Source organism: Diabrotica virgifera, chromosome 6 (genome assembly GCF_917563875.1).
Source record: "Diabrotica virgifera virgifera chromosome 6, PGI_DIABVI_V3a".
Lineage (NCBI taxonomy): Eukaryota > Metazoa > Arthropoda > Insecta > Coleoptera > Chrysomelidae > Diabrotica > Diabrotica virgifera.
In genome coordinates, this window is record NC_065448.1 from 48,974,781 (window position 1) to 49,002,311 (window position 27,531).

Below are 27,531 nucleotides of genomic sequence, written 5' to 3' on the forward strand. Positions count from 1 at the left end.
TATGCAAGGAAAAATTGCAGGTAAACGCAGTCCAGGACGAAGATAGACTTCATGGTTGAAGAACTTGCGAGATTGGTATGGTATTGAGACAAGAACGCTATTTAGGGTGGCAGTGAATAAAATTAAGATAGAATAAAATAAAAAATAAAAATGTATACCATTTTTATTCAGTTGCAATGCGAAGGCAAAACAATCTTACTTTGCAATTAGATTACGGAGTGCAATCCAGCTCTCCGAATCGCGATTTTCGATTCTTATTGGAATCTCATCGGAGATCTCACATTGCAATGTGTGGGAAAAGCTCTCGGTGCTGGTCAGTTAGGATATGGAGAACAAGCCTGCGCTCTCTCTGATGAGATTCCAATAAGAATCGAAAATCGCGATTCAGAGAGCTGGATTGCACTCCGTATTCTAATTGAAAAGTAAGATTGTTTTGCCTTCGCATTGCAACTGAATAAAAATGGTATACATTTTTATTTTATAGTCGTATTACTCCGTAGAGTAACTAGGTGCATTTTCCGTTGGAACTTTACCAAGCTGCAGACGGGGGATGTGAATTGCATAGTGTAGAATTCCTTCCCTTTGTCTTCACTGCAGCATCCATTTGGCTTGCAAATTGTAGAAGCCTTGGAGGTGTCACCAGGAAAGTGTACCAATAAGTTTTTCAATTTAAAAATCTTTTAGTAATATTTTTAATATTTTCAATATTATTAATGTTGCTATTAGGATTGAAAAACTTCATCCTTCATCTTTAAAATTAAGATAGCTAATGTATTATTATTATTAATGTACTCCGTAGAGTAACTAGGTGCATTTTCCGTTGGAACTTTACCAAGCTGCAGACGGGGGATGTGAATTGCATAGTGTAGAATTCCTTCCCTTTGTCTTCACTGCAGCATCCATTTGGCTTGCAAATTGTAGAAGCCTTGGAGGTGTCACCAGGAAAGTGTACCAATAAGTTTTTCAATTTAAAAATCTTTTAGTAATATTTTTAATATTTTCAATATTATTAATGTTGCTATTAGGATTGAAAAACTTCATCCTTCATCTTTAAAATTAAGATAGCTTTGATGGTAACCCACGTTTTTAAAGGAAGAAGAAGAGGCAGAAGAAGAAGAAAAAGAAGATGGCTTTCATCCTGTATTTCTCGCAATACAAAGAACTGGTATAAAATAAGGGTTATATTACATACTGAACTCGGTTTTCTTAAAACTTAAGTTTATCTGATCGAATTATTCCAGAACAAGCAGGATTCAGACCCGGAAAGTGCTGCTGCAGTCAAATTCTTAATCTCACTCAACATATTGAAGACGGTTTTGAACGGAAAGAAATAACAGGAGTAGCGTTCATAGACCTAACTGCCGCCTATGATACAGTTAACCATCAACGGCTACTCGCAAAACTCTACGAAACTACAAAGGATTTCCAACTAACAAGGTTAGTGAAATGTCTCCTCCAGAATAGACGCTTCTACGTAACGCTCCAGTCCAAGAACAGTCGGTGGAGGGACTAAAAAAATGGGCTACCACAGGGAAGTGTCCTCGCTCCGATTCTATACAACATATATGTACACCAACGACCACCCCATACACCAACAAACAAGGCAATTTATTTACGCTGATGATACAGCTGTGGCAGCTCAGGGAAGAACCTTCAATGAAGTCGAAGTGAATCTGACAGATGCCCTGGGAGACTTAGCTCTATACTACGATAAAGACCATCTGAAACCCAATCCCACAAAAACCCAGGTATGTGCTTTCCACCTTAGAGACAAGCATGCCCGAAGGCCGCTGGAGGTGGAATGGCGTGGTCAGATGCTGGAACACAACGAGACGCCAAAATACCTTGGCGTTCGTCTGGATAGAACTCTGTCTTACCGATACCACTGTCAAGATGTCAAGAAGAAAGTAAGTGCCAGAAATAATATCATCCGCAAGCTAACTAATACAAAATGGGGAGCACAACCACACACTCTCCGCACTTCTGCCTTAGCATTATGTTTTTCGGCCGCGGAGTTTAGAGCACCAGTATGGGCAAACTCTGCTCACGCAAAGAACGTCGACGTGGCTCTAAATGAAACGGTTCGTATAATATCGGGTTGCCTGAAACCGACACCTATCGAAGAGGTATACCCCATAGCTGTTATTGCTCCACCACCTATCAGGAGGAAGGTCACGTCAGAGGTAGAACGAAAAAAACAGGAGACGGACCGAAGACACCCCTTATATGACCACCAAACTCAGCCATGCAAACTAAGATCTCGGAAAAGCTTCCTGAAAACATCAAGATCCATCCCCGAACCGCCAGCGACGCGCCGAATACACCTATGGCAAGCGTCAGCTACCGCGACTCATTTTCCTCCCTCAGAGGAAATGGCTGCTGGACACAATTTACCGTACTTGGAAAGCGCTAAACAGACTAAGAACCGGCGTTTCACGTTGTACTTGTAACCTGAAAAAATGGGGAGCACGATACCTGCACAGAAGAAGACTTAATTATAGCAAATGACAGGGCCATCTATGTGGCCAACCATTGGAAATACAGAATTTAAAGTTGTTGGTGTTCCGGACACGGAAAGTAAGTAAGTATCTGATCAAATGATACCTTTTTTGGTATTAAGTATTACATCTGATAATTATTTCAGTTGCAAAAGAAATAACTGATAATCTATTTTTTTTTCATAATCAAAGTGATATGATAGTAATAAATGATAAAGACGGGTTGGTTATATATTCCAAAATGTTCTTGTTGGAGTATTCCGTATGCTATGAAATAAAATGTATCTAGTAAACGTTGCGTTGTTTATATTCTTCTTTCTTTTACGCAAAAAAAATTCCTCCTAAATATTTTGACGAACTTTAAGAAGTCACGCATACATTGTAGGCATCACAAATATGCAATTATGACGCAATTGAATTTGTATAATGAAACTTGAATAATCCTACCCTACTGATACTGTATGAAAGGTTGTTACAACTGAAATCTAATAATATCGAAAATTTATGGCACCAACCTCGTATTAATCGTGTAACATTAGCGAAATATTCCGCAAGTAATTAAATTAATGTATAGACAAAATACATTTGTCGCATATTATGATAAACTAAAAATGTAATATTAGTCTGTAGTTAAAATTAAAATTAATGTTTGTTCAACTGATAGTGTTTGTAATTTATGTAACTTTTGTTTACTTAAAATTACTTTATATACTATCAAACAAGATACAGTTTCAAATTCAATTATTGTGTTTCAATATTTTAAATTGTAAATTAGTACCAAATTACTATTCAGAATAGAAAACATGAAATAAATAATAATACTGAAAATCAGTCAATCACTCACAAGGTAGTTTATGCAACCTTTAACCAGCAATGTTTTTACATGAAACTCAAAGTAATATTAATTTCTTCTTTATGTGAGCCAGTAGTTTTTCGGTTTTTCGGCTATACTGTGCCATGTGTATGTCATCCTGACGGCTTAGACACCATTTGAAAGCTTAACTCAACACTATTGATTTGGTGTATCTAGTGATGCAAGAAGAGAATATTTTCAAGAGAATATTCTCGGCCAGAAAATTCTCAGCGAGAATATTTTCGGGCAGAAAATTATTTTTGAGAATTTTCTATATTGTTTTTGCCAATTCACCTAGTATATTTTTTGCATCCCAAACATTATTATTCTTGAAGCTCAAACACTTACTTGCCGCTCCGCTCATGAAATGCTTTTTCACTTTCACGCGATTTTAGATCAAATCTCCGAAAATCTGAGTAGCCGGGGCTGGGGAATCCCATGAACCACTAGCTAGGGTGTTTACAGTGTCAGTATTTATTGTTTTGATGCTATATTAACGTGCAAATCTTTAGAATGGATCGAAGTAAAGTATAATTTACTAAAAAACCTAACACGCTCACTATACTACTCGCGAAGTCGATCGAAATTCAGCGAGTACGAGAGTGTAGACAGGTTGTTCATGCGACTTTGCTGCATCTCGGCCTACTTGCATTCTGTGTCGGTTTTTGAGACCAAGTCCTTATCGCCCGGCGTGAATGTGTTCCTCGCGAAGTAGAATAAGTGTGTAGTGACAGGTACTTCGGACTTCGGTGAACTTTCCCGAAGTAACTTCGCGAGAGTGTGGTGCTTGCTTTAAAAGGAATATATGGAATTACTGTAAAATTAAAAGTGTACAAGGTAAAACAAGTACTTTTGCAAATTTTGTGATAGTCAATACTTGAAAAATGCAACAAGAATGACAAAAAATTTAGTAAAATGTGTTAAATGTCCGGTGGGAGCGAGACAATTATTTGAAAAGGATCAACAGAAACATTCATCAACTGCTTTTCAGCCAACACAGTTGTTAGGTTCGTCCAATGACGGTAAGCATGCCTTCATCCAGTGCATCGACTGAAAGAAGTTTCAGTACTTATGGTTTTATCCACTCCTCTAAAAGAAACCGGCTTACTGGTGAACGGGCTGATAAGGTAACTTTTATTGCTCACAATTTAAAATTGTTAGACGTAGACCAATCCATGACTGAGCTGGCGACTAGTGAAAAACAAGATCCCACAACTTCTCATCAGTGCATTGAAATGCAGAATGTAGATGACCAGGATGAGCTAACGATAGAAATAGATTCTGAATCTGAGGCCTCATCTTTTTCAGATTAGCTCACCACATCCAGTATTTGCTGTTAAGAAAATTTCATTTTTTTTTTGTCAAATAAATTTTGTTTTCTGTTGTTTTTGTATTTTCTTATATATAAAGAACACTGTTGTTTCGTCTCATAATTTTGTATATAATTTAATAATTTTTAATACCCTATTTCATCTTTAACAATATCCATAAGCGCGTCATAAGGTTCATTCTCAGAAAATTCTCCATATCGAGAATATTCTCGAGAATATTCTCGTGAATATTCTCCGATTTTTCATTCTCGAGAATTTTCCAACACTAGGTGTATCAGCGGTTCTCCTGTCTCTTCTTGAACCGAATGCCGTTTTGTACCTACCAAGTCCTATAGCTGCCTTAAGGGTGATCAAAAGCCACAAACTACAGCGGTTCTGAATCGGCCCTCGTCCCCTCTTCAAACACAGAAAAAAAATTCAAATCGGTGTAACTTTTTCACACACATACATAGTACATACATATCCACAAACATTTTCCCCTTTTTAAATAAAAATTGAGTCATACTTCTGAGCTCGGTAACTTTTGAATGGTATAACCGATTTTCAAAATTAGACATGCGTTGGAAAGGTAATGATCAGTACTATCAGAAGCCGCAAAGGTAGGACTTAAATTTTTGAAATTTTTGTGAGTTTTGGGGAGAAGAACGAAAAACAGACCCTAAATAGGAAGGGCCGTAAAATCCACAGCCTTGGACCAAAATGGATGGTTGACATATGGATGAGTGAGTCTTCTCCTGAACTTTAAGATGGGAGTCGGCCCAATTTTCAATTCAGTCAGATTTAGAAAATCGAAAATTTCGTGTATATACAGGGTGATTGATTAGTGCGAGGAAGCTCAGTAGATCTGTTATAGTAAAAATTCCAAAAAAAATTTATTAACAAAAATTGTAGGCAGCTTTAAACTCCACATTTTAAAATTAGTTACAATCTTACAGGGTGTTCCTTAAGATGGTGGCAGACCAAACTTATGTTTTTTTAAATGGAACACCCTGTATTTTATTTTAAATTTGAAATCTGCTTCACTTCCACATCACAAAAATGTAAAGTTTTATTATGTTATACCGGGTATTTAAAAAGTTATAACCAATATTACATGAAAATCGTATCAAGTTTAACTCCCTGTATAATTAAAAAGGAGTATAGGAACATTGATCTATTGCAACCATAGTTTTTTAATAATTGTTAAAAATTATAAAACATATTCGTTTTCATAATATTAGTTAAATCAAATACAGGGTAAGTCAAAATGCAAGTACATTATTTTCTTGGTAATTTTAAATAGAACACCCTGTATTTTATATTCCTATCGAAAAGTACTACTATCGAACTTCAAATTTTATGAAGTACTCCCTATACCTAAAGTTATCAGTTTTCTAGATATTTTTATTTTTCCATCAAAGTATTAATTTGGTAGATATTTTAACGTTTACCAATAATTATTGTGAGTTGGCCATTATTGATTTGTCAGAAACTGACAGTTTGACATTATTATTTATTAATTCAGGAACGAAATAACGACACAGAAAAGAAAACAATTTATTTCAAATAAAATTTATAAAAAATAACCGAGGGAAAAAAAATAACACAGAAAAATAAAAAACAACAGTAATTTTAACTTATCTTACTTAAGTAAGGTGTTCAAAATGACCTCCCAAAACATCTATGCATACTTGAAAGCGGTCATTGAAAGAGTTGCTTACATTATTAAGCATTTGTAAAGAAATATTTTGAAAGGCAATTCGGATTCTATTTTTCATATCATCCCTTGTTGTTGGAGGTATTTTGTATACTTCGTTATTAACGTAACCCCAAAAAAATGACTCCATTTAATCCGGTGACAATGGATGGCCACCTTACCGGTCCATCCCTTCCGATCCCCCTTTCACCAAACTGATCATTAAGTTCACCACGTACTAATTCATTGTGGTGCGCAGGAGCACCGTCATGTGGAAACCACATTTGTTCACGTATATTAAGTGGAACCTCTTCTAGTAATATCGGTAACTGATTTACGATAAAATCTAAGTAAATCTCACCATTTAAGTTATCTTCAAAAAAAAAATATGGTCCTACTACATGGTTACCGACAATACCTCCCCGCACATTTAGAGACCATCTTGTTTGACTATGTGTTACTATGTGGTATGGATTACTTGTTGAATCTTAGTGAAAGTTATGTCTATTAACAGAACCGTTTCGATGGAATGTATCTTCATCACCAAATAGGACATAATCAAAAAAATCTCTGCTCATTAATTTTTTCTAAGTCCCATTCACAAAATATTATTCATTTGTGCTATTCTTGGTGCTTTTGAATATGATAAGGTTGCATCTGGTTTTAGATAGAACGTTTTGAACAGAGTAGTAACGAAGTTCTTGTTCATTGGAAATACTCCTTATACTTGTGTGTGGGTTTTCTGTATCTGCCATCAACACACTCATTTCGTTTTCCTCTGTCACACTAGTTTTTGTTCGTTCATGTTTTTCATAATTCACTGAACCAGTGCGGTTAAATCGATCTTTCAATTTTTCAAATGTATCTTGTCTAAGTTGTCGCCTATCTGGAAACCGTTCTTGATCAATTCTAGCTGATAGTAATGAATTTTTATTGCATTCCTCCAAAATCCAGATCATATCTACCATTTTTTCATCAGTAGTAAAATTCATTATTGCTAATTTAAATTAAATTAATTACTGAAGTACTAAATAATAATTATTGCTAATTTACGGTGTACCCCAATAGTGAATTAATAAACAATAATGTCAAACTGTCAGTTTCTGACAAATCAATCATGGCCAACTCACAATAATTATTGGTAAACGTTAAAATATCTACCAAATTAATACTTTGATGGAAAAATAAAAATATCTAGAAAACTGATAACTTTAGGTATAGGGAATACTTCATAAAATTTGAAGTATGATATTAGTACTTTTCGATAGATATATAAAATACAGGGTGTTCTATTTAAAATTACAAAGAAAATAATGTACTTGCATTTTGACTTACCCTGTATTTGATTTAACGAATATTATGAAAACGAATATGATTTATAATTTTTAACAATTATTAAAAAACTATGGTTGCAATAGATCAATGTTCCTATACTCCTTTTTAATTATACAGGGAGTTAAACTGGATACGATTTTCAGGTAATATTGGTTATAACTTTTTAAATACCCGGTATAACATAATAAAACTTTATATTGTTGTGATGTGGAAGTAAATTTGATTTCAAATTTAAAATAAAATACAGGGTGTTCCATTTAAAAAAACATAAGTTTGGTCTGCCACCATCTTATGGAACACCCTGTAAGATTGTAACTAATTTTAAAATGTGGAGTTTAAAGCTGCCTACAATTTTTGTCAATAACTTTTTTTTGTAATTTTTACTATAACAGATCTACTGAGCTTCCTCACACTAATCAATCACCCTGTATATAGTGTCGCGTGTAGGAGGGTTGTGCGCCACTGGCGAGAACTGTCGTTCTCTGGTAATTAAAGTAATGATTTCCAGTTTTTCAGATCGTGAAGTGTATATTATGTGAAGTTTGGCTTTTGTGATTTTATCGAGAGTTACATAAAGTGTTTATATTTACCATTAATTATCCGCATAATGTTATGAAATAAATTTTTGAAGTGATTGATGTGCACTTATAACAGTCTCAGATAAGAATTGCAAAACATAAAAGTAATGATTATAGATTCCTTATACGAGGTGCAACAAACCATTGACACTGATATTCGTGAACTATGAGAAACCATTCGATACCATAAACTAGTAGAAAATGTTAAAGTATTGACAAAATGCCGAATAGACCATCACTATATTAAGATAATCAAATATATCTACCAAAATGTCACAGTTAGCGTAAGACTATCTGAACAAAAAACAAATAAATTCTGTATACAGCGAGATCTGGCGAGCTGTATCTTTGGCTCAACTAGGGCTGTAGCGCGCCACTGATGATGATGATAATGACGAAGACAAAAAAAAACCTCTGCCAGAAGAAAGGTCATGTCCGATTTCCATTCCCCAGATGGAACTATAACAAGAAACCCCAGAAAGCTAACTGCCTGCTTTCTCTAGTAATCTTGAAAAATGCTTAGGCTGGTCCCACCAAAAAGCGCAAACTACGAGAGGTTGACATAGGAGCAATAATGACTGCAGCAAAAGCAGCAATTAATAGAGAGAGTAAACAGTAGGAAGAAGTCTGTGAAGGCCGAAAGCAGGAAACTGCGGACGAATTATAATTGCAGAGCCACAGCATTGATACCGCTAGGCGCGAGAAATGGACTGAAAGAGTTAAAAATGTAGATTTTAAAAACTCTTAGTAGACAAGCCTGGTCACTGTTGCGAAAACCGCCAACCAATCTAGTAACACCAAAGAAGACAGTTTAGAAGTGACATTCTTGTTCATCCCATTTGAATCATCATCATCCCGTTGTATATTTTACGAATTCTATAGATACATATTGTATATTTTTTTACTAAATGTTTTTGTAAAAATCAGATTGAAAAATTATAGTCCGGGAGCTAGCGTCAAGTTTTACCGGAGTATTTTAGCACAGCTGTTTTTTTTTAGTCAGTTGTTCCAAAGCTTATTAACAAATGATGTGTCCGCTGGCCCAAAACCGGGGATTTTAAGCAAGGAAAGATAAAATATGAAAGTAGATGGAAAAACCCTACAACTTATATGTCATATATTTATTTCCGTGCCTTACATCCATAATCGCCTAGTGGTTAGAATACCTGGCTCCTGGCTTTCACCCAGGCGAGTCGGGTTCGATTCCCAGCGTCGGAAATCCTTTTTGTTCCTATTTTGAAAAATAATTGTTTTTATAATACTTTTTTATATTGTGTCGTATAAATAATACAAACGTGGTATTATAAAAACAATTATTTTCAAATCAAAATGTCAATTTTAAAAACAAAAAGGATTTCCGACGTCGGGAATCGAACCCGACTCGCCTGGGTGAAAGCCAGGATTCTAACCACTAGACCATTATGGATGTAATGCACGGAAATAAATATTTGACATATAAGTTGTAAGGTTTTTCCATCTACTTTCATAAATTATATTTTCTTGCCTAAAAGCCCCAGAGTCGCGCCAGCTGACAGACATTTTCGTTATCGAACAAGTACTATCTACCAAAATAAATTCATAGAATCCGTGCTAAAATCTCCGTAAAAATTTGACACTATCTCCCAGTCTATTACTTAATAATTTGATTTTTACTCAAATAAAATCTCCGTCGGCTACAAAATGCCGGCTTGTAACATGTTTAATAACGAAGTTCATACTCAATAAGTGTTTACATATAGACCAGGGTAATAAGCTAGAAATAGACCATGTTCGGGACACTCAAAGATCCAGGTAGCTGACTACTTTTTTGAAGATATTCTTCTTTAGGCGCGATTCGATTGAGGGTAAAATTGTACATAAATCTGCGCGCCTGCGCACACAGATAGTATGTAGTTCCTTGCTAATCTTTCAAGATAGGTATTTATGTATCTGTATCCGTGCAAATAAGTCATTAAAAGAATATATTAGTGTTTTTAGTAAATGTATTATTTATTATAATTCTTGTGTTTTTGGATTTGTGTTTCTCTGTAGTAAAATAATAAAATATTACATGTCAATTAGAAGGACCTCGCTGGTGTAGTTGGTGGGGCGTTAGCTCCGAGATTGAAATGACGCGGGTTCGAATCCTGGGCGATTCATATTTTTTTTTATTTTTGATTGTTTTAATAAAAAATTTTTGAAAGTGGTAGATAAGGAAGTTAGTTTAATTTTTAAATAAAATACAAATAACCTGTTAAGTATATTTACTTCGTTGAAATTACCTATATAATAGAAGAATATCTTCTTACGTGCGTACAAAGTACACACACACTCTTTTTTAGTTGTTGTATACCTATAGGATGAAAACCTACCTATTTCCTGCCTAGAGTTCGCGTCCGTTTTTTAATTATTAACAATTTAGTGCAAAAATCGCGATTTTTTCGATTTTTTGCACCCCTTTCAAAAGCTAAACAGTTAACATAAAATTACAAAATTTAATTTTTTAGAACATTAAAAAACCTTCAAAATGCCGATTTTTGAAAGTTAAAAAGTTAATTTGTTGCTACGCAAACTGAAAAATAACTGAAAATCGTTATTTGTTAATAACTTTTACTAAAACTACCTTAGAACTTTAGTGTTTCACCAAAAGTTGGGTGTTGGGGTACTTAACAAACCCTCAAAATTTGAGACCGATCCATTAATTAGTTTAAGAGTTATTCTAATTGTTTATCCCAGAGACCTTTATTTTGCAATAATATAAGACAGAAAATAATGAAGATAGGGCAATTCTGAGTATGCCAAATGAAAGTAGAAAACTTATACTATCAAAATGTACTAAAAAACGATAAAAAGATTATCTAATATAGTCAAAAATCTTAATGCCAAATTTGTGAAATTTTGTAGTTTAAAAACATAACTTTAAAAATATTGTCTGTAGAAAAAGTCATTTTACATATTAGAAAAGCTGGTATTTTACACGAATTTTTAAAAATGTAGTTTAACTGGTGACTAGTCGTGGTAAGTGAAGGGGGAGCTGGGAGCCGACAAATACACGAGTTCAAAAACTAAAAAAAGCAACTTAAAACTACTATCATTTTCTATATCTCGGGATCTACTGAATATATTTTGATCGTTCTTTTTTTAATCTGTATGTAATTTTTCTGTACATTACAAATATGTAATTTGTCTAGACATTTATTAATTAATAAACAGTCTAATTTGTTTAAACAATTTTTGAAAAAATAATTTTTCCCAAAAATCCATGATTTTAATTATACTATCCCTATTAGTCATAGAAAAAGTTAAGGTATACTTTAATAAATAAATTATCTTCAATAAATAATTATCTAATAAAAATCATTTTTTTATTAAAGTGTACTTTAACTTTTTCTGTGATCATTAATGATACTATGAGTAATAAAATAGATTTTTGTAAAAAAAATATTTTTCAAGAATTATTTAAACAAATTAGACTGTTTATTAATTAATAAATTTTTTAACAAATTGCATATTTGTAATGTACGTAAAAATTACATACCAATTAAAAAAAGAAAGATCAAAATCCATTGAATTGATCCGGAGATACAGCAAATTATATTCGTTTGAAATTGCTTTTTCGGTATTTTAACTCGCTGGATTTGTAGGTTCCCCCTAGTAATCGTTTGCACTACATTTTTGAAAAATCGTAGAGGGTGCTGTGAAGGTATAATGTTTGTGCAAATCTTTTAAGAAAAAATACAAATCCCATTCTTTAAAATGGCATTAATGAGATTCCTTAATTATTATAAACAAATTAGCTGTGAATTAAAAAAAAAACATATGGCTAACTTTGTCCCAAATGAGCCCAGGCTAATTTTTTTTATTTGAAGATTCGTGTTAAAATACTATCTTTTCGAATATATAAAAAGATTGTTTCAACGGACAACATTTTTAAAGTTATTCTAAATGTTTATAAACTACAAAATTTTAAAAATTTGGCATTAGGATTTTTGACTACGTTAATTATTTTTTATCTTTTTTTAATACATTGTGATACTATCACTATTCTACTTTCATTTGGCATACTCAGAATTGCTCTATCTTCATTATTTTCTGTCTTATCTTATTGCAAAATAAAGGTCTCTGGGATAAACAAATAGAATAATTCTTAAACTAATTAATGGATCGTTCTCAAATTTTGAGGGTTTGTTAAGTACCCCAATATCCAACTTTGGGTGAAACACTAAAGTTCTAAGGGAGTTCTAGTAAAAATTATTAACAAATAACGATTTTCACTTATTTTGCTGTTTGCGTAGCAACAAATTAACTTTTTAACTTTCAAAAATCGGCATTTTGAAGGTTTTTCAATGTTCTAAAAAAATGAATTTTGTAATTTTATGTCAACTATTTAGCTTTTAAATAGGGTGCAAAAAATCGAAAAAATCGCGATTTTTGTACTAAATTGTTAATAATTAAAAAACGGACGCGAACAACTCTTGGAAGGAAACAGGTAGGTTTTCTTCCTATAGGTCTACAATAACTAAAAAAGTAGTCAGCAACCTGGATCTTTCAGTGTCCCGAGAAAATCCTTATTACCCTGGACTACCAGAGTCGCGCCAGCTGACAGACATTTTCGTTATCGAACAAGTACTATCTCCCAAAACAAACTCATAGAATCCGTGCTAAAATCTCCGTAAAAATTTGACACTACCTCCCAGTCTATTACTTAATAATTTGATTTTTACTCAAATAAAATATCCATCAGCTACAAAATGCCGGCTTGTAACATGTTTAATAACGAAGTTCATACTCAATAAGTGTTTACATAGGTAATACTTGCCATCGACCTCCAAGTTCTTGCACGCATCACCATCTCCTACATTTATTGTGTAGTATGACAGTGATTGAACAATTTTGGACACAACTAAAATCTTGTATTTATTGAAAAACAGTATAAACAGGTGAAACAATTAAGACCCCTACGCGATAAGATAAAAGGAGATAAGAAGAGACGAAACTAAGCGATTTATTTGTGCACTACTTGATTATAATTTTAAAATTAGTTGTAACGTGATATACACATACACAATTTTTTATTTATTGTTGAATTGAATAAAGCATGTTGAGATCGGAAATAATTTCCACTTCTATTATAGGTGAGTACGTAATTTGCTTTGAGTGCGTAAATGCTTTTTAAATGCATTCATTTTTTTTTTCGAATCTTGAGAAAAGTATTTAGTACTTTTGAAAAATTACATTAAAAAAATTAAAGATTACATTATTACCGAGGGCCGAAAGTTCCTTAGAATAAACAAAACGTTTCTTTTGAATGACATACTTGAAATTAAAAATCACACTCAATTTTCTCTTTTTTGAGCCCTGTAACTTATTTAAATAAACATTTTAAAGGTTTTCAAGGATTTTCGGCCTCGGTAATAATGTAATCTTTTAATCTGCGTTTAAATTTTTCAAAAATACTAATTAGTTTTCTCAGAATTCGAAAAAAATGAATGCATTTAAAAAGCATTGCAAGCAAATTTTGCGCTTACCCACTTAACTGTACGTATAGTATATTTCAAGAATTTGCGACTGCTTTGGATTAGGGATGAAAATTTTCACAGTCCGGTGTGCTGAGAAAGTTACAGGGAAAATAAAAAGTACTACGAAAATTACAATTTCTCTTAATATTGAAACAGTGTTGAAGACAAGCAAAATACGGATTTAACTGATAATGTATTTTACATTCACTTAGAAAAATATAGAATTATTAGTGCAAAAATAGAAAAAACTTACAAATTCTATTGTTTATAAATTGTATTGGTAAGTATTTACTGATAAAATAATAACAATAACACTCACTATTTTTCTTAATGAGAAAATGAAAACATATTGCCTTGCTAGTGGCATTAAGAATAATTAGACCCATATTCATAATCACTTGGATTACAAATCATGACTGGGTTACAGGGGCGGCCCGTCGGGGTAGGCAAGAGAGGCGCCGCGTAACCTCTTCAAATGTACAATAATATAAATTATTAATATAAATTACTTATTTCAAAATTGTTCAATTTTGACACAATACCTACAATAAAAAAAGCTACTTTTCTCCCCGAAATTATAATTATTGCACGCCCCTTGTAGTAGTAGTAGTAGTATTAAGATTCTATATTTATCGGTAAGACACTTTTAAACTGCGCCTAGAATAAAACAATAGAATTGATGTGCCATCTCGCTCTTTACGCTAGCTAAATCCCGTAAGTTCTGGCGGTATTGGGCCATCATTTCCACGAATTGTTTAGGGAGTTAGGCACCAGATTTTGGAGCCTACAGGCCTTCAGCACAATGGAGCCAACCCTACAGTTTTAACTGTAGATCTACAGTTTTCTGTAAATCCTCTCAGTTTTTAGTTTAGCATCAAAATCTACAGTTTTTTATTTAAGATGCTAGCGTCAACTATTTTATTTGCTAGGCAGTCTGTACACTGAAGTAAAACTTACTCCTATCGAACTGGAGGTAACGGTCAATCAATTTAATAGATTGCGGTAGTGGTGGACAGTCGTAGATCGTTTCGGTAGATGTTTGTTTTACCGACACCGACACATGACATTAATGACATAATATGACACATTCACATTATTTAATTTAGGTCAATTATTTACCTGAACCTGATTAAGTTCCTCGTTATTTGATTAATTTAATTGAGTAATTTTTCTAAAATAATTATTAGTTTTCTCAGGATTCGAAAAAAATCATATTACGATGCTGGCAGCATAACAAAATCGATCACATCCATATCACATCTCAGTTGATTCTCTTATGTGTTGTGAAACCATTTTAAATAATTGTTTTTTGATTTGGGCTGTTAGTAGGTGTATTCAATAAAAATAGGTAGGACAATTTAAATTTGTTTATGAAAAGTGAATAATAAACAGGCAAATTTAAGATTGGTTTATTGAAGGGTATTTTAATTTAGTAATAATTCACCAACAACAAAAATAAATCTGTGAATAGTTATTGATGGAATAAAATTTATCAGTCGATTATATTTTATTTTTATTGTGTTTCAATACTATTTTGATAATTTAAAGTTAAAATGACGAATTTTCTTTGTTACATTTGATTATATAGATATTTAAAATTTAAAGCGTGGTTAACTTGTCAATTTATTCTAAAAGTAAATCTTTACTTGAGACAAATAAAATAAGTCATATTTGACGTTGGTGAAACGTAGGTGTGTTCGTAGGTGTGTGAAACGTCACATCAATTCCAAATAAAGAAAGGAAGAAAACAGAGAGATACTCGTAATCCTTTGCTCTTCAATAAAATAGTAGATAGAGTAAAAAAGAACACGAAGTAGAAACCTAAATTATTCTAAACTTGTTCCAAAACACATTTTTTTCTCCCTAAAGGCACCAGAGAGATACTCGTAATCCTTTGCTCTTCAATAAAATAGTAGATAGAGTAAAAAAGAACACGAAGTAGAAACCTAAATTATTCTAAACTTGTTCCAAAACACATTTTTTTCTCCCTAAAGGCACCACAACTTGAATCGAGCCTTGACATCCTCTAAAACTGTAACTAAACTATGCCTCGAATATTGCAGATCCCGCGCGATCTTCTCCAAGTTCTCATGTCTAGCAAATTTTGCGCATGCCCAGCGGGGTATGCGGGTAGGCGACACATATACTGTATACTCTATACTCTACTATACTCTATATATACAGAGGGTTCCAACGAAAATTTGACCCCCCCCCCCCCAGAAACTCAGAAAACAAGAGTTTCTTCACAAATTAACAATTTGTATTGGAAAGGGGACGAATTTTCATGCAAAATTCATGCCCTCGAATGTAACCCCCTTCTGTCCCGCATCAACCCACAATTTTTCTTAAATAGCAAAGGTAGTCGAGTGGTACATCATTTGAAAGGTATTTTTTTTCTCTGTACGACCCTCTACTTTTTTTTTAATTTGCATGGTAGGTAACTTTAAAGATACTTTTGGATTTAACTAATTTATAATAAATTTGTAAGTCCAAAATTATCTTCAAACTTATTACGTAATTTAAAAAAAATATGGTGTCGTATAGAGAAAAAATAAAAAAATTACCTTTCAAATGATGTACCACTTGACCAAACTTGCTATTTAAAAAAAAGTGGGGGTTGATGCGGGGCAGTAGGAGGTTACATTTGAGGGCATGAATTTTGCATGAAAATTCGTCCCCCTCCCAATATAAATTTACGTATTTTTTTTTAATTTTGAAGAAGCTTTTGGTTTCTGAGTTTCTAGGGGGTCAAATTTTCGTTGGAACAGACTGTATATACGTATATACACAGTGGGTCGTATTTAAGACGAAGACACCCCTATATTGCGGCTGTCAAAATAAATACAGATTTGATATTTTGCAGTCAAGCAGTATGATGGTTCACATTTTTTAAGATAGTCAACGCAAATTTAAATTTGGAACGCGGCCTACTGCGAATCCACAAACAGGACGAATTTTCGATATTTTGCTTCGTGTTAAAGATATCGGAAAAAATATTGGGAAAAGTTGTTCCAAATATTATTCTAACCCCACGTACCAAATTTCATGACAAAATTCGCACTTTTAGTTTTTTCAGTATTTGTAGTCAGGATCTTAAAACATACAATAGGCCATCCCGAGATGCAGATCGGGACAACCATTGTCGAAGGCGCAAAAAAAAGTCGCCTTCAGCCCCAAAAAATTCCTGGAAATTCTCGCCCACCACGGCCAGACAGGCCACAATTACAGCGCTGTGCTTAGTGTACAGAGCGAGAGACGCGTACCATTCTGTTCTGTTCTTAGGCGCATTTGAAAAGTGCCTGACAGGGTAGTAATGTTTTCATGCCTGACAGTAATGCCTGACAGGTTTTCATCATACAAGTGAGTAGCACTACTACTCACTTGTATCATGAAAACGCATTGAAAACATCATTCAATCACTATGTGTTTATAGCTTTGTTTAACAATAAAAAAATTAATTTTTAGCAATGAAAGTAATCAAAACCGACAGAATTTGACTTGAACTTTCAACTGCGGTAAGCAGAATTGCTATTTTATTTTTTAATCAAAAGTTATTCGGGTTCAAAAATTGCACTTTTTCGATTATTTGAAAGTTCAACCGCGTTTATCTCTAAAACTATGCATCCTACGAAAAAACTTGTAAGACCATTTTTTTGCTGAGAATCACCCAAAAATACAAAAAAATGTTTTGTTTTGCGAAAAATCGCTGTTATGTAATTCCTCAAGTTCTTTGTTTATAACAAACTTATCGACATCCGGATCAACTGTTACCCAAAAAATTCGTGTTCTACAGGTCAAAATACATAAAACAAACTTGGGTAAGTCCATCTGAATTAAGTAGGCCGTTGTACCCCCCCCCTCCCTGGCGATAGGACTAATATCCTAATGAATGTCATAGGTTTGTTTAGAGCCAGATATAGGATGGTACCATTCAAATGACAGGAATTGTACTAGATTTCTAATACCAAAATTTAGAATTTTCATTTTATTTCGGTGAACAATGTTAAAAAAATCGTTACTGTAAAATTACTTACTTCAATAAACAACGTAATGGATGAGTACTATAAAAAGCTTAAACTAGTAACTTGTTTACTATTTTTTATCGACAATTATGCGTTTCCGTCTACAGCAATTATCACAATAATAGGAAACGTATTCAACACTAAACATTTTTCCTAAACGTAACCTCAAAAAAAACTTTCTGACCTGAGAGTTTGATCTGGATTTCGGTTTTGGCTTCCTGGATGTAACAGTCTTAAAAATATCACTTCCTATGGTAGCACCATAAGATAAACATAAATAAGCATTATGCACCAATTTACACGAGAAATATTACAACTGTGGCTCAAAGGACCATAATATGTACAATTAGGGTATGTATGTACATATGCGTATGTGCATAAGCAAAATTATTAAAATAATTTCAGAGTTGTGTGGACTGTATTTTACGTTGTTGGTTCAAAGGAAATGAGAGAGGTGATTATGTTATACAGACAATATCTAATGAAGTTTATAAAAAAGCTTGCCAAAGTCACCATCACATACATTCGAGGTATTCAGATAAGTAGGTTTTCATTCGGGGTGGTTGATCGCGGAAAAAACCGGGATGTATTGTTTGTCCTTCGCAGATACACCGGTTTAAAATAGTTCACAACGGGAAAAGCGTTTATTCAATGATAGTTGAACCAATAGAGAGATTGGCAGTACTTTTCACCACGTCTATTCATCGAGCGGAGGAAGTAGAGAGAAATGCGTCGACAAAACAGGAGAGATAATTTTGCAGTACTTTTAACCACTTGGTAATTAGTGGTTACTACTAAGAGTAGAGACAGTGTATTCTCATCCAGAGTCAAGAGATTAACGTCTTTACACTTCGACACGAGACAGCAGAAAGATTCGCGGTACTTTTCAACACGTCTATTACCTTCCAGCTGAGAGATTGGTAGTACTTTTCACCACGTCTATTCTTCAAGTGTAGAAAGTAGAGAGAAATGCGTAGGTTTACTTCGACACCAAGCAGGAGAGAGAATTTCACGGTACTTTTAACCACCAACTAGTGGTTATTACTAAGAGAGTAGAGACAGTGCGCTCTGTTTCAGAGTCTTTACATCCTCTATATTCCGTACTTTTCACCATGTATATTGCCTTCCTGCGGAAAAAGCAAGGAGAAAATTCGTCCGTTGACGTCGAGAGAAAGCATTAAAAAGATTCGCGGTCTTAACCATGGTCTTTTTCCAGAGCATCTTCATAGGATTCGAATCTGTGAAACTTCCCTTCTGTCCACACTTTTCACCGCGTTTTTTTGCCTTCAAGCAGAAGAAGCACTGATAGGCCAGGGTAATAGACAAAAATATACCCAGGTCGTGACACTTTAACAGCCAGGGTACTGATGAGTTTTTTCGACAGGTAATACCTATAAGAACAAATTGTAACTATTTCCTGCGTAGGATCTGGCGGCCATTTTTATTTATAAACAATTTAGTGTCAAAAAACGGCCTTTTCCCTTTTTTTTCAAATTAATGCAAAACAGTAAGACTTATGGTTTTCTTAGTACATACATCTTCGAGAGAATGGAAAAAGCTTTAAAATGGCGTATTACAAAGTTTAATGCACTCATTTATTGTTAATATAACTGGGAAAAAAGGTCGAAATTTCAAAAAATTAATTTCGCAATAATTATTGTAAAAATAAGTATAGAGCTTTGAAATTTTTGTCAAATGAGGGTTCTTTGGTGCTTAATATGTGACAAACATTTCAAAGCGATTCATTCAATTGTTTAAATTTTATTCAAATTGTTTATCCCAGAGAGCTTTTTTTTGCAATAACATAAGTTAGAAAAAAATAATGTTAGAACCATTCTACAGGTGTCAAATGAAAGAGCATGAAACTTTCAAATTGGTTTAAAAAAAGTGAATAGTAATAAGTAATTACGCAAAAGTATCCTCAATTTTTCTTTTTTTGAATCCTTTAAACTTTTTGAATAAGTTTTTTCAAAAAAATCTATTTTTTACCGTTTTTTAGGTGCATAACTACCAAGTAATGTTATTTATAATATATTGTAAATTATGATAATATCATATTATGATAATTGATAAAAAAATTTAATAAATATATATAATTTATTATATAAAAAAATAAAAAGTTTATAATGAAAAATTGAACATACTTTTGCGTAATTATTTATTACTAATAAATACATTTTTATTTACTTTTTTAAAACAATGTGAAAGTTTTGCTCATGCTCTTCCATTTGACACCTATAGAATGGTTCTAACATTATTTTTTTCTGACTTATCTTATTGCAAAAAAAAGCTCTCTGGGATAAACAATTTGAATAAAATTTAAACAATTGAATGAATCGCTTTGAAATTTTTGTCACATATTAAGCACCAAAGAACCCTCATTTAACAAAAATTTCGAAGCTCTATACTTATTTTTAGAATTGTTATTGCAAAATTATTTTTTTTTAAATTTCGATCTTTTTTCGCAAATATATTAACAATAAATGAGTGTATTAAACTTTGTCATACGCCATTTTAAAGCTTTTTCCATTCTCTCGAAGATGTTTGTACTAAGAAAACCATAAGTCTTCATGTTTTCCATTAATTTGCAAAAAAAAGGAAAAAGGACCGTTTTTTGACACTAAATTGTTTATAAATAAAAATGGCCGCCAGATTCTACGCAGGAAATAGTTATAATTTGTTCTTACAGGTATTACCTGTCGAAGAAACGCTTCAGTACCCTGGCTGTTAAAGTGTCATGGGAAAAACCTTATTACCCTGGACTATGAAGAGAACTGTCGCCTGCAGCGGTTAACAGTCAAGAGAAAGTCTTTCATGTTCAAAAGTGTCTGTATATCTAACGGAGCATGTGGAAGGGAGTAGGGGTTATTAATCAGTGTTGGCCTAAGAATTATTTAAAATTATCGAAAATAATACGGTGAAAAATATAAGATTATTTGTCGCATGTGAAAATTGAACATTAGATATTTTAAATATGTGTAAAAAAATTAAATAATATCCTAATGAGTGTCACAGGTGTGTTTAGATCCAGATATAGAATGTTATGCCACCATCAAAATTTAAGGATTATACCATTCAAATTGCAAGAATTGTACTAGACTTCTAATATCAAAATTTAGAATTTTATTTTGGTGAACAATGTGAAAGAGAATCGTGACTGTGAATTTACTTACTTCAATCAACAACGTAATGCATGAGTACTAAAAAAAGCATAAACTCGTAACTTGTTTACTATTTTTTATCGACAATTATACGTTTCCGTCTACAGCAATTATCACAATAATAGGAAACGCATTCAACACTAACTATTTTTCCTAAACGTAACCTCAAAAAAATTTCTGACCTGAGAGTTTGATCTCGATTTCGGTTTTGACTTCCTCGATGTAACAACAGTCTTAACAATATCACTTCCGATAGGTAGCACCATAACATAAATATAAATAAGCATTATGCACCAATTTACACGATATTACTACTGTTCAAATCACCGTTGTACTCATAAATAAATATATTTAATTTTTCATGTTTTTACCTTGACTCAAAAATGATTCGTAGTTAGTTACCTGTCACTATAAAATTCGCCGGTAATTAGATTTTATTCGAGGAGTGCAATTAATTTCATGACTCCATTTGTTATTATTTTACAGAATCAATTAAAGTTTGCGTATAGTCTAAGAGCTGGGAGCGGATTTTGTGCGTGATAAGTAATATGGAAAAACTATACGGGGATATGTTGAATTAGTTGTGTACATGACTTTCACCAACGGCCGGAAACCAGAGTTGGGGCCGAGGGTAGTTATAAGGGGTCAAAGTCGTGGTTTTTATTATTTTTTTTATGACGCTCATGATCGAGATAGTTCACCAAGATTTAGGACCTAAGTAAAATCTCTAGGGGCTCAACGCTGCGTGGCCGACAAAGGGGTGGGGGTAGGGGTGAATATAAAAAATATAAGGGGTTTTTTGCGACGTTTGTGATTGAGATAGTGCACCAAAATTTGGGTATAAGTAGACCATGACATAAATAATTAAAATCCCCAGAGCCGGAAACCAGAGTTGGGAAGGAAGGTCGTTATAAGGGGTCAAAGTTCCGTTTTTTATTATTTTTTTTTGTGACGCTCATGATCGAGATAGCGCGCCAAAATTTGGGAATAAGTAGGTCATGACGTAACTAAGTAAAATATCCAGGAGTGGAACGCTGCGTGGCCGACAAAGGGGTGGGGCAGGGGTGAATATAAAAAAATGTAAGGGGTTTTTTGCGATGTTCGTGATTGAGATAGTGCACCAAAATTTGGGAATAAGTAGACCATGACATAACTAAGTAATATCCCCAGAGGCGGAAACCAGAAGGGCGGACGAGGGTAGTTATAAGGGGTAAAAGTCGCGGTTTTTATTATTTTTTTTTGTGGCGCTCATGATGGAGATAGTGCACCAAAATTTGGGAGTAAGTAGGTCATGACGTAACTAAGTAAACTCTTCAGGGGCGGAACGCAGCTTGGGGTACAAAGGGGTGGTAGGCAGGGGTGAGTATAAAAATATATGGGGTTTTTTTTGCTGTCCGTGATCGAGATAGTGCACCAAAATTTGGGAATAAGTAGATCATGACATTACTAAGTAAAATCTCCAGGGGCGGAACGCTGCGTGGGGGACAAATGTTGTGCCGGGTCACAAAAAAAATAATACACACTGCGACTTTGACCCCTTAAAACTACCCTCATCCCCAACTCTGGTTTCCGGCTCTGGGGATTTTACTTAGCTAAGTCATGGTCTACTTATTCCCATATTTTGGTGCACTATCTCAATCTAGGACGTCGCAGAAAATCCCTTATATTTTTTATATTCACACCTACCTCCAACCCTTTATCGGCCACGCAGCGTTCCACCCCTGGAGATTGTACTTAGTTACCTCATGACCTACTTATTCCTAAATTTTAGTGCACTATCTCGATCATGAGCGTCACAATAAAATAATAAAAACGGCGATTTTGACCCTTTATAACTACCCTCATGCCCAACTCTGGTTTCCGGCTCTGAGGATTTTACTTAGTTATGTCATGGTCTACTTATTCCCAAATTTTGGTGCACTCTCTCAATCACGAACGTCGCAAAAAATCCCTTATATTTTTTGTATTCACCCCTGCCCCACCCCTTTGTCGGCCACGCAGCGTGCCACCCCTGGAGATTTTACTTAGTTACGTCATGACCTACTTATTTCCAAATTTTGGTGCACTCTCTCGATCATGAGCGTCACAAAAAAAATAATAAAAAAAACGTCGATTTTGACCCCTTATAACTACCCTCATCCCCAACTCTGGTTTCCGGCTCTGGGGATTTTACTTAGTAATGTCATGATCTACTTATTACCAAACTTTGGTCCACTATCTCAATCACGAACGTCGCAAAAAACCCTTTATATTTTTTATATTCACCCCTACCCCCACCCCTTTGTCGGCCATGCAGCGTTCCGCCCCTGAGATTTTACTTAGTTACGTCATGACCTACTTATTCCCAAATTTTGGTGCACTATCTCGATCATGAGCGTCATAAAAAAAATAATAAAATCCGCGACTTTGACCCCTTATAACTACCCTCGGCCCCAACTCTGGTTTCCGGCCGTTGGTGAAAGTCATGTACACAACTAATTCAACATATCCCCGTATAGTTTTTCCATATTACTTATCACGCACAAAATCCGCTTCTATCTCTCCGACTTAGTACATCTTACTTTTTAAACGAAATAAACAAAATTCAAAGTGTTATTTATCCAATTTAAAAAATAAAATTATTACGAACGGAAGTTTTACTTTTAATCCTAACAATATTAAAAATAAAACTTTATCAGAACTAATCTTCTGGTTACACCATTCGTGGCTTCTAAAATTTGTATGCCAACGAATCACCGGAGCAAAGAAGGCCGAGGGAGATCTATCAAGTTGCATCTCACTACCCGCCTGTTCAGCACGGTAAAATTCCAACTAGTGCAGTCATTGAAGCGTAAAATAGGTTTTTACCTCCGAAATTTTTTACTATGAACCGATTTACATGACATTTTGGAATTAGGCTTATCTTACCCTTAACTTTAAAAGTGATATTGATCCGAACTCCGTTTTTTATTTTTAAGAGGTGAAAACAACCCCTTAATGGAAAAATTGACATTGAGCCATTTTATCGCCAGAAAACGTGTTTAATAATAAAGAGTGACATTGTGAGGTGTTTTCTAACACAATAACCTCATGATAAACTCATTTTCATCCCCTTGAAAACCGTACAACCATTGCAAACAACCCCTAAATTGAAAAAATTTACAAAAAATTAATTTAGTATGACATAAAAAGATTTAAACATAGAGTAAATGATATTTTACGTTCTCATCTTAATTATCATATTGTTAATCCCCTTTTAACCCTTAAAAACAGCCCCTAAATAGAAAAAATTTACAAAAAATTAATTTGGTTTGACAAGAAGACTTAAATATAGAGAAAATAATATTTTATGTTCTCTATCTTAATTATTTAATTGTTAACCCCTTTCAACCCTTAAAATCAACCCCTCGATTAAGAATTGTATAAAATATGTCTTTTGATAAACTAAAAAGGATTTAAATATCTTTCCACGTTCTCGAAAAAGCTATGCTGGAAAATCATAATATGCTTAAGTTCTTTAACCCTTAAAATTACCCCTAAATTAAAACATTGAATATATATGATTTAGTTTTTGGGCCATAACTACTTCAATTTTGAAGCTATTACAACTTATAAAAAACCATTTTGAAGGTAATTAAAAGAGCTAAACCTTTTTTCAGTATAATATGTAGTGAAAAACCTTTTATTTTGAAACGGTGAAGGGTCAAAGGGCTCGAGAGAGACTGTGGTTGCGCTACCGTGCGCTCTTTAATCAATCATATCTTCGTCAATTTTTGTGTGATAGGAAAAACAAACAAACCAAAATTGTTGTCAAAAAAACCTATTTTTACTTTATCGTACTACATACGCAGTATGAGTATAATAGATAAAGTTATAGGATCGTGCAAAAAAAAATTTTTCAGATTTCACTTTTTTTCCACGTTTTGAGTCCCCCTGAGTCTAAAAAGCAAATAAAAAAAACATGTCGGAAGTATGTACGTATGTACGTACGTATGTCGCCACCGCCCAGCAAAAACTACTGGACCGATTTCGATGAAATTCGGTATGAGTAAGTTTAAGAGAATTTTGTCGAGAAACTAATCTTTTGAAAAAAACCTCTCAAAGGGGGGCCGAAATAGGGGGGTTATTTGGGGCCCATTTTTGCAAATTTTGACCGAAACGAATGAAATTTAACTTAAAGTTAGCTCATCGATAGGTAAATAGAAATACGGAATTTGACATTTCCAAATCCAAAATGGCGGCCAGCATGGCCGACCGCCCACCCGATACATTTCCCTACCAATCTAAAACCTTGTTTAAGATATATTTAATTTGAAAAAACATTTATATAGCCTAAAGATTGGGCTATAACAAGAATATTATCGTTTTTCAGAAAAAGTTATGGGTTGCCTATATTTAAGGGGTCAAAATTTGACATAAATTTGAACTAAATTTTCTCAAAAATGACTCCAAGGAATTTGTTTATTTTTTGATATATTTTTGATTTCCTGTCAGTAAATTGAATAACATTGGTCAGATTTCTTAACTCCTCATAGGAGGGGAGTTATGAATTTTTTATAAAAAAATATTCGAGTGCCCGTAACTACCTCTGTAATATAAACTAAAATTTGAAATTTGGCAGACATATATAGTACTTTGTTATCTATTAGCACAATAAATTTTACCCACAATATGGCTTCCGGTTTAACCGGAAATGAAAAAAAAAATCTTAATTTTTTACATACATTTTTACATATTTTGAAAGAGTGTAAAATTATTTTTCCAATGACCTAAAACTCGTTGCTGTAACTCAAAAACTCGAAAAGTTACAGAAAATTGAAATTTTGCTAGAATCTTGTGTGTGTCCCCTCTCACGCGATCATAGCAGAGCATTATTATAGGGTAGTCAATGAGGGTATTTGGCTCCGAATTCCATCCTACTACATCGATGTACTTGATATTTTCACAGTAAGTAGGGAATAGCTCAAGAAACAAAATCTACCCTATATACTATGGCGTTTTTATCTTGGGGCAATTCCCACCCCTTCAAGGGGGTGGAAAATTTATTGGTCAAAATAAGCATGGAAGTGGCTAGAGAACCTATTTTTAAGCAAAAACTGATCTATACTTTTTTTTGAGAACTCAATACTTTTTGAGTTATGCGTAGTTGAAAATTGGCCATTTTCATTTAAAAATGACACGTTTTCGGACGGTTTTTTGTGAATACCTTAAAAACTATGCATCAAACTAAAAACACTATATAAAAATTTTTTTTAATTATAAATAACAAAGAGATTCGTTCCTTCGTAAATTTTCTATTTATAATACAAAAAGAGATATGGTAGGTAAAAAGAGTTTGTTTTTGGTGCATGCTCAAAGTGCTCATGCTTTTGTAGTGTTTGAAAAGGCCTTTAAAACGAGCACCGTTAAATGTCGGTTACATTCAAACTAAGCGAGATATGGTGCAAAAAAATATATGACTAATGTACTTTAAGGAAAAATGAGAAGTACATACATTTAACCCCTCATTCACCAGAATTTAAATGCATTGTTTTTCTTTTGCAATACCTCTTAATATAGTGTTATTTCTACTTTCAAAAAGTTGGACGGGTGAAAAAAATAAGATCAAATTATAGAGCGCATTTTTAAATTTTCTTAAAATTCTTCCTTTTGCTCCATGCAATTCGAAAATAAGAATGTTCTATCCCCGAGAAGTGGTGAGAACCGCCCCCATAATAAAAGCGCCATAGTATATATAGGATAGACTTTGAATTAGGAGATTGGGCTTTGGGCTACTCCCAAAATTTCATTACAATCCATGCAGTAAAATGCAAATATTGTAAACTATTAATTTCTCAGAAAAATGGACTAATTTGAAATGAAAGTATGACTAATATTCTATTGATTTATGCAATAATCTATAGTGTGTCCCCGAACATTTTCTCAAATGCGGGAATTAATGATGAGTAGAACCATAAAATGTTTTCAAGTATACAAGGTGTTTCTAAAATATCAAAATAACGAGTAACTTTGTTATTTTTATAGAATGCCAGTATCTAGTACGATAAGGATAATAGATCGGTACGATAAAGTTCTCGGGCGGGCCTTCGGTCCAGCGTTTTTTATTATTACACTTTTCTACGTATCTTTCATTATTTTTGAGATATTATGAAAAAAAGGGTTTTTTTTCTTTAAATCGTGATTTTTTCAAAAAATATGTGTTTCAAAGCAGCAAAACTGCTAAAATCCATCAAACTCTTTATATTAAAGTTGATTCTAGACGGAATACGATCGATTTTAATTTTGGTGGAAATGGCACTTTTGAAATCCATTGATTTAAAAAAAAACATTAGACGTTCCTCTTTTTTTTCATTACAGCTCATTATACGTACAAAATACTTTTAACAGTACACGTTTTAAAGCTTATTTTAAGCACTATAAAATTCTTCCTCATTGGCATGCATAAAATTTATTCGCTCTCCGCTAGATGGCATTGAATACATCGATTAAATTTCACACAAAATAAAAAACGGCTTTGATCTGAAATAACTAATTTGTTTATGTTTTTACCTGCTACAATTTTATTCATTATAATATTATCGTTAAAATGCATATTTTTGGA

At 33.4% G+C, this 27,531-nt stretch overlaps 1 protein-coding gene across 7 annotated transcripts in view; it reads right to left on the reverse strand.

Annotated features, from left to right (window-relative positions):
• LOC114335572 (protein Aster-B) overlaps nt 1–27,531 on the reverse strand; it is a 184,857-nt gene that overhangs the window by 107,361 nt on the left and 49,965 nt on the right. The window contains exon 1 of one of the 7 annotated variants that reach the window (XR_007698517.1): nt 21,134–21,232. The exons of 5 other annotated variants lie outside the window; for them this stretch is intronic. The gene's annotated coding sequence lies outside the window, so the exon portion shown is untranslated. Of the gene's footprint in view, nt 1–13,068; nt 13,195–21,133; nt 21,233–27,531 lie in introns of those variants that run through there. One more of the 7 variants, XR_007698518.1, reaches the window with a different exon arrangement.